Source organism: Centrocercus urophasianus, unplaced genomic scaffold (assembly GCF_019232065.1).
Source record: "Centrocercus urophasianus isolate 14NV4802_14NV808 unplaced genomic scaffold, USGS_Curo_1.0 seq_30, whole genome shotgun sequence".
NCBI lineage: Eukaryota > Metazoa > Chordata > Aves > Galliformes > Phasianidae > Centrocercus > Centrocercus urophasianus.
The window spans coordinates 3,251,253-3,258,045 of record NW_024884867.1 but is presented as its reverse complement, the minus strand read 5'-3'; positions in this window follow the sequence as shown (position 1 = coordinate 3,258,045).

Genomic DNA, 6,793 nt, shown 5'->3' with positions numbered 1-6,793 from the left:
GATTCTCTTCTTTTCATCTTAGTACTGGATGTTGAAGCTTACTAAGCAATAACCTAACAACACTGCTAGTATTTCCATGTTCTGTTTCTTTAAGAAGTTCATAAAACTTGTCACACTGTCCCTGCAAAGCTCTCTCTGCTGCACTGTCTAATCCAAAATACTGTGTATGAGATTTATGTTCTGTGATAAACTTGGACCCCACCACATTACAAACGAACAGATTACTTAAAGTTGCCCTTATTATTGAGTTTGAAGGGCTCTTCTGTTTCGTGCAGTACATCACCCTCAGCCCACAGCTGTGGTCTCCACGGCTCTGTGCCTCACACATCTACAAGCTCGGGCAATCTGGAATGAAGAACTTCCTCCAGAGGCACTTTAATACTTTGGTGGATTCACTGTGTTCTTTGTGATAAAACTGTGTGTGTCTGAACCACAGTAGAAGATAGGAGGCATTGTGGAATTGACCAAAGGGTCCTTGGTATGTAAATAATAGGTTTCTCCTCTCTTGTGTAAGTCGCCTTGAACTTGATATTTTAATATGTAAGGCTTCCCCAAAACTCTGGATCCATCTTGTAAGGTTCCTAGAAAAATAATTATACACAAAATCACCGGACTTCAGATTCACCCCATGTAAAGCCTGGCAAACTTGAGCCTGAAGACCAAGAAGACTGAAAGTGTAATGCCAGTCACACCCTCAACACAAAGACTACAGGCCTAACCAGAGCAGGAATTTGCTACAAAATCTCTCTGATCTGAAATTGAGCAGAACTCTGGGAACGGCTGCTAAATACCCAAGGCCAGAGACTCCTCGTCCTCAGGCCAGTTCTTGTGTTATACGGTGATCTAAAGCTTGTTCTGTTTCCAGTTTATGGAAAGATTGCTAATATTCATTGTAGCAATTGAAATATTTTGCCTGGTCTTTGTTGCTGTTGTTGAAATGAGTCTACATGTAGCTGAATTAATAGTTCTTCTCATAGTGACTGCAGGACAAAAAGACATCACTGTCTCCCCATTTCCAAGCGAGAAGTTCACCTTCCAGCTCTGGGTGTACCCTTGGGATGGCAACAGTGACTACCAGCACTAACAGTAGTATAGTTTATACTGTCTAGATAGCCTTGGGGCAAAAGATCAGCTTAATCATTAATGAATCATCTTGAAGTTACTTGCCTTGAAAAGGTGTGACCAAGCAGTCTGGTCTCTATATTGTTTCTCAACTCAGACCATCACCATCAATTTCACGTGTTCATTGTTTGGTTCAGCTGATACTAAGAAGTCATTTGCTGAATACTGGGGTTTTCTTCTGATTTTGTATCCCAAACACAGCTGTAATTCAGTGTGACTCTGGTGGAGGGTCGCTGCATTACTCCAAGACCTGTCAGATATCCAAGTATTCAGTGGCAACAGCTGAACAGAGACAGGCAGAGAGGAACACACTGAACTTCTCAGCTGGCTTCTTATTTCCAGCCCCACGCTCTGTACTGTTGTACTGGGTGGTCAGAATCCTTCAGTTCTTTTTGGTTTGTTAATGCTAGCAGATGGAAATCCAGCTCAACTTTCAAAAATGCTGAATAATTTATTAAGAACAAAATTGTTGGGTTTGAGAGCTGGTTCCTTCTCTTTTTCTCCTTTTTTTTTTTCGTTCTTCTCCAAACTGACTTTCAGAGGCAAAGTTTCTAATTACAGGTCAGAGAAGCAGGTTTAATCACACAGCAGAGCCCTTGATGCAGCATTAGAGAGCGTTATTTATACACCTGAATTAATAGGGATGCAGCATTTCAGTAGAGAACAATAAGGTGGTTTTCAATTTCACTCTTTTTTTTTTTAATGTGAAACAAGCCACATCAGATTAATCAGGCTTTTTGACCTAATTTATTCAGATTTTAAGTAACCAACAAGTAAGTGCTGTGCAGACTTGGAGCAGAAAGAAGCAGGAATAGAGAACTGCACACGTAGCAAGGGCATATCAGAGAAAGCCAGGAGGAGATCAAAAGAGGAAGCCTTTGGGCAAACTAACCAGGGCAAAAATACAAATATGCTGCTGTTTGTCCTAGGGAGGACTTTTGGAGAATGGTAGCAGCCACAGAAACTGGAGGACAGCCTGTGGTGTGTTGATATGCACCCAGATACCTCAAAGCTTTGTTCTTGTAAAACCAGGAATAGGAGTGGTGAAGATGAAACCTGAAGCATACGAAGAGTCCCTTGTACTCTGTGCTGCAGGGAATGGGATCCCTGCACCATCAGCACTTCGAGGCAGCTTTTACTGGAGGTGTTGGTTCTGTAGCACTGAAAAGAAGTGAGAAGTCCTGCATGGGATTGTTCCTGCAATGTCATGGTCTCCAGTGTGACTGATTTGCAGCAGTATGGAGGTGAATTTTCTCAGGTGTTTTGGAACTCAGGCTTCCTGTGCACTTTTCTCCAGTTTCACCTCTAACTCGTGTAGTTTGGCTTTATGTGTTTCACTCGGCTGCTTGGAAAGTCTATAAACATTTATAGGACTTTCTTGGGCTTTTTCAGGGTTAAAAAGTGGGAGGCTTGTGACTTTGCATTTGATTCTCTAAGTTATAGGACAAGCTGGGCTGACTGACATCCTGATGCCCGGGTAGGTAGTGTGTCCCATTGGTCCATGTGATGGGAAAGGCCCCCAGCACCAGGCTCATGCCTTCCAGCAGGAGTTTTCCTGTGATTCATTATCCCAAGGTGTGCCCAGGGACCTGGCAAAGCTGTGGAGCTCACCATGACCCAACAACCCATCTCATCTGCCATGTGAAAATCCTAAAGCACGAGAGAGAAAAAGAGAGGGAGTCCGTGCTTCAAAATAGCTGAAATGCAGGTTCTGTGGGTAGGGAGCAAAGGATATCAGCAAGAGTACCAGGCTCATGCTCTATATGTGAGACTTGACATGGCCTCCTGTATTTTGCTGTGAGTGATAGATGTCTAGATGTCATACTCAGCTAAGAGACAGATGAATGCAGTGCAGTGAGAACCTATATGATATATATTACTTATAAGGTTAAGGAAAAAAAGGTTATCTACTTTTGTGAGTTTATTTTCAATCTGAAGATTTTTTTTGTGTGTGTTTAGATTACAAAGTCTGTGAACCTTAATCTCTTGTATGTCTGCAAGTCATTACCGTGGTGCTGGAATAGCATGTGCAGGAGTAGAAACTGGCATGGAATGTCACAGTGCTGCAGCTCCCTCCACCAGGCTGGGTCTTGAGCAGTGTGCTGGGATCCAAAACTGGGTTACAACCTGGATGGAAACTCGATTGCAGAAAAAGGTTCACAGATGTGAGAGCAAGCAAAGCCTTCAGGAGAGAAAATGGGAAATTCTGCTCCCCAGGACACAACAATAGCCACTCAACTCTACTTTGTGGGCCTTATGTTGCCAACAGGAGGTTTTCTGCCAGGCTGCAGAGATGCAAGATCTGTGCTGCTCTCCCTGTGACATCCTTGTTATTACTGTCACATGCAGACGGCTGACACCCACTGTGTCAAAGTCAAGGTTTGGTGTTGTGCTGCAGCAGACAGCGTGCTGGGTGTGTGATAGTCAGACTGCCCTTCCTGTGGGAGGAGATTTAGAGGGAGACGTTGCTTTTTGGTGTGCAAAAATAGCTATCTACCAAAGCTGGAGGATTTCAGAGAGGGAGGAGGCTTGTTAGGGAAAGGATTAGCAGCGAGTACATGGATGGTCATATTTCAGGACAAACACCTGTAAATCAGCCTAAGCCTGTAAGTAGCAAGCTGTTAAACTGAGTTCACCTCTGCAGCACTCGCCCTGTGCCTAGTCAGCAAGGCCAGCTCCAGCCCTGAGTAGTGCTACAAGGCTCAGCCTTTTCCCATCTTGTGTACCGTGGAAATGGAGAAGCTGCAGATGTTTACAGCTGGCAAGTCAAAACACTTAGTGATGTATTAAGGAGGTGATGCCATAATACCTCCTTTTTTAATCCATATTTCTTCATTTCTGCTTCTTTTCTCATTTCTAACCCTTCGTAGAGTTCTGAAATTATTTTCCTTCTTGTTTGCTTTTGAGAGGCTTTTTTTATTTCTCAAGAATTTGTTTTTGACACAGATTATAGGTCAAGTCTCCCTGTCCTGCCCCCTCTGTTCAGCAGAAGAGCTGTTAACAGAAGTGTGGTGCCTGTTTTCCTGAAGGTGATCCATACCATTCTTCTGGCATCTCATGCCCCTTTACTCCAATTGTAGGATGAGAAATCAGGATTTAACTTGGCTTCTCTATTACTACACTTGCAATGCATTTCAAATATTGGGTTTTAATCGTAGTTTAGAAGGTTTTTTTTCCTTTATTAAAGAAAACCTGTGAAGTTCTATCATTGTTATTATGTTGTCACCACTAATTTATATGATACTTTGGTTGTTACCTGAGCTAGCAGAAGACACCTTCAGAGAAGGTATTTAATGTAAGAAGACGTATAATGAAGAGCCATTTGGATTTCTCACCTGTGAGGGAATTTCTCTCCTGTAGATAAGGCAGGGTGAATATCTGCAGTGAACTGAGGCCCCAGCTCTGACCTCAGCTCATGGGCTGGTCCCAGAGGGTCCAATAAACCCCTGATTTCAGTAATACTACATCTTTGCTTCAAGCAAAATATATGCTTAAATGGTCTACTGATCTACTGTTTAACATAACTGTCTATTACAATTATTGTTATAAATCCCTCTTTCTGTTATTTGAATACTAATGTGAAGGTGCCTAGCTGGGCAAGATCTGAAACTGTTCAGAGCACAGTGACACCTTTAGGTCTGCTGGAGAGCAGCACAGTTGAATGTCTGTAATGTGGAACTCACAGTGCAGCTCTGGATAACTGCACTGGACACACTTCCAGGTGTTCGTGGCACTTCCTTATGTTTTATGTTTTTCTTGAAGAAACAAGCTTGGCTCACCCAATCGTGGTACTTGTGAAGTTCAGCAAATTATGGAGCTATTTTCTTTTCTCAGGTGTTCTCAGGATCCTGCAGATATTGCAGCTGATCCCTGGCTGCTGTATTTGCCAGGTCAAGACAGTTGATGTTCAAAGCCCAGAACAGCCTGTTGTGAATGATGAATTGTTGTTTCCTTTGTATTTACAAATAACAAAATGTAAAGGACTGAGGAATCTGTCTAAGCTGTGATTAGATTCTAGATGGATGATACAGGTACATCTTCACACTGGTGCTGTTTGCCTGCCTCTCAGTGGGGGGATTCTGGTGGCACCAGTGTTGCATTTTCCAGAAGGAAGTGGAAATGAAGAAATGGGACAGGTTGGACAATGCACGTGAGCCCTGTGTGTTACTGGAAACTCACCTGAGCTCACAAAGACAACTGCTGCAGATCTAGAAGGTTCTTAAACAGCACCACCTCTCCCACCATCCTCCCAAGGAAAAATGGGCGATTTGTATTCAAAGAAACCAAAGTGAATGTTATCATCCCTGTTTTACAGATACAGGAACTAAGATACAGAATAGAGATACAGAAACTAAGATTTCAGCAAGTTTACTGGGAGGAGATCAGGAATCAAATTTTGTGAAATGATGTTTTTGTAAATACTTGTCCTGTGTCTTCACTGGTGTTTGGAGTTCCTTCTGGCTTTGGAGTTTGAGAATTAGTGGGAACAGCTGATGTGCCTCTAAAATGCTGTGTTCATCTCTTCAGGGCTGTTCAGGTAGTCACTTTCCTTGCTGAAACACATTGCCTTACCTTCATTCCAGGAAGCAGGATGATAATTTCTAAATAAACTTTCATTAATTGTAATGAAAGCAATTTTGGAAGAGGAGAATAATCAGCTGTGTCAGAAAAAAAAAGTGTATGTGTATGTGTGTGTATATATATATATATATCTCAAGTTCTGCATGTACAGAACAGAGACAATCAGGTAAAACCACGCACCCAAATTCTCTTGGGTGATTTTGGGATAGTCTGCACCTCTGTGGGCAGCACGACTGGCCTGGCTGAGGCCAGCTGTCAGACAGAAATGCAGCCTACGCCATTGCCTGAGTAAAGAACATTTCATTTTCTAGCAGCCATAAGGAGTTGCCAGTGTCATTGAGATTTTGTCGCTCTGAATAGTTGCTGTAAATTTCATCTGGGCAATATCCCCAATTGTGTTAGATATAATTACACTCAAAGTTCTTTTTAATCATTTATTTGGAACATGCCCCAAGATTCAGCAGTTTTGGATTGGGATAGAAATTGAATTATTTATTATCAATTAGAGGTTGTCAGAGCCTTTGACACCACGTCGAGCTGGCATTGTTTGGTATCTGTATTAATGATCAGATAGATAAAAGCATGAAATTATTGGTTAGGAAGCTTTTATTCTAGGCTGAGAAGGCTAGTTTGCATACTTGGCTGGATGCTTCCCTACACTCACAGTCATTATGGCTCTGTTTAATCAAGTCAGCGCTGCCTGTACAATTGCTTGCCCATAAATTGATGAATTGAGTGTAAGAATAATTTCCCCTAGATGGAACCCAGTTGTGACTTCCCTTGCCATCTCTGCCCGGCACATTTAGACTCTTGTGCTTTGGCTGTTGTCTGCTATAGACCCTGGAACAATCTTTATCACATCTGTTCTTTTCTTACAAGAGCAATTTATTTATTGCTATTGCTGCTGAATGGTAATGCTGGATGCTGAGCTTTTGTTCCCCCAGGTGAGGAGGAGGAGAGGACAACCTCACAGGTGTTCTTCAGCTCTCTTTACAGATCTATTCTGCACCCTTCTTTGATCAGTGTGGGTATCAAAAATAATTTTTTATACGGCATTTTGGCACTTTGCAAGAAATCTCAGCTTAAAAGA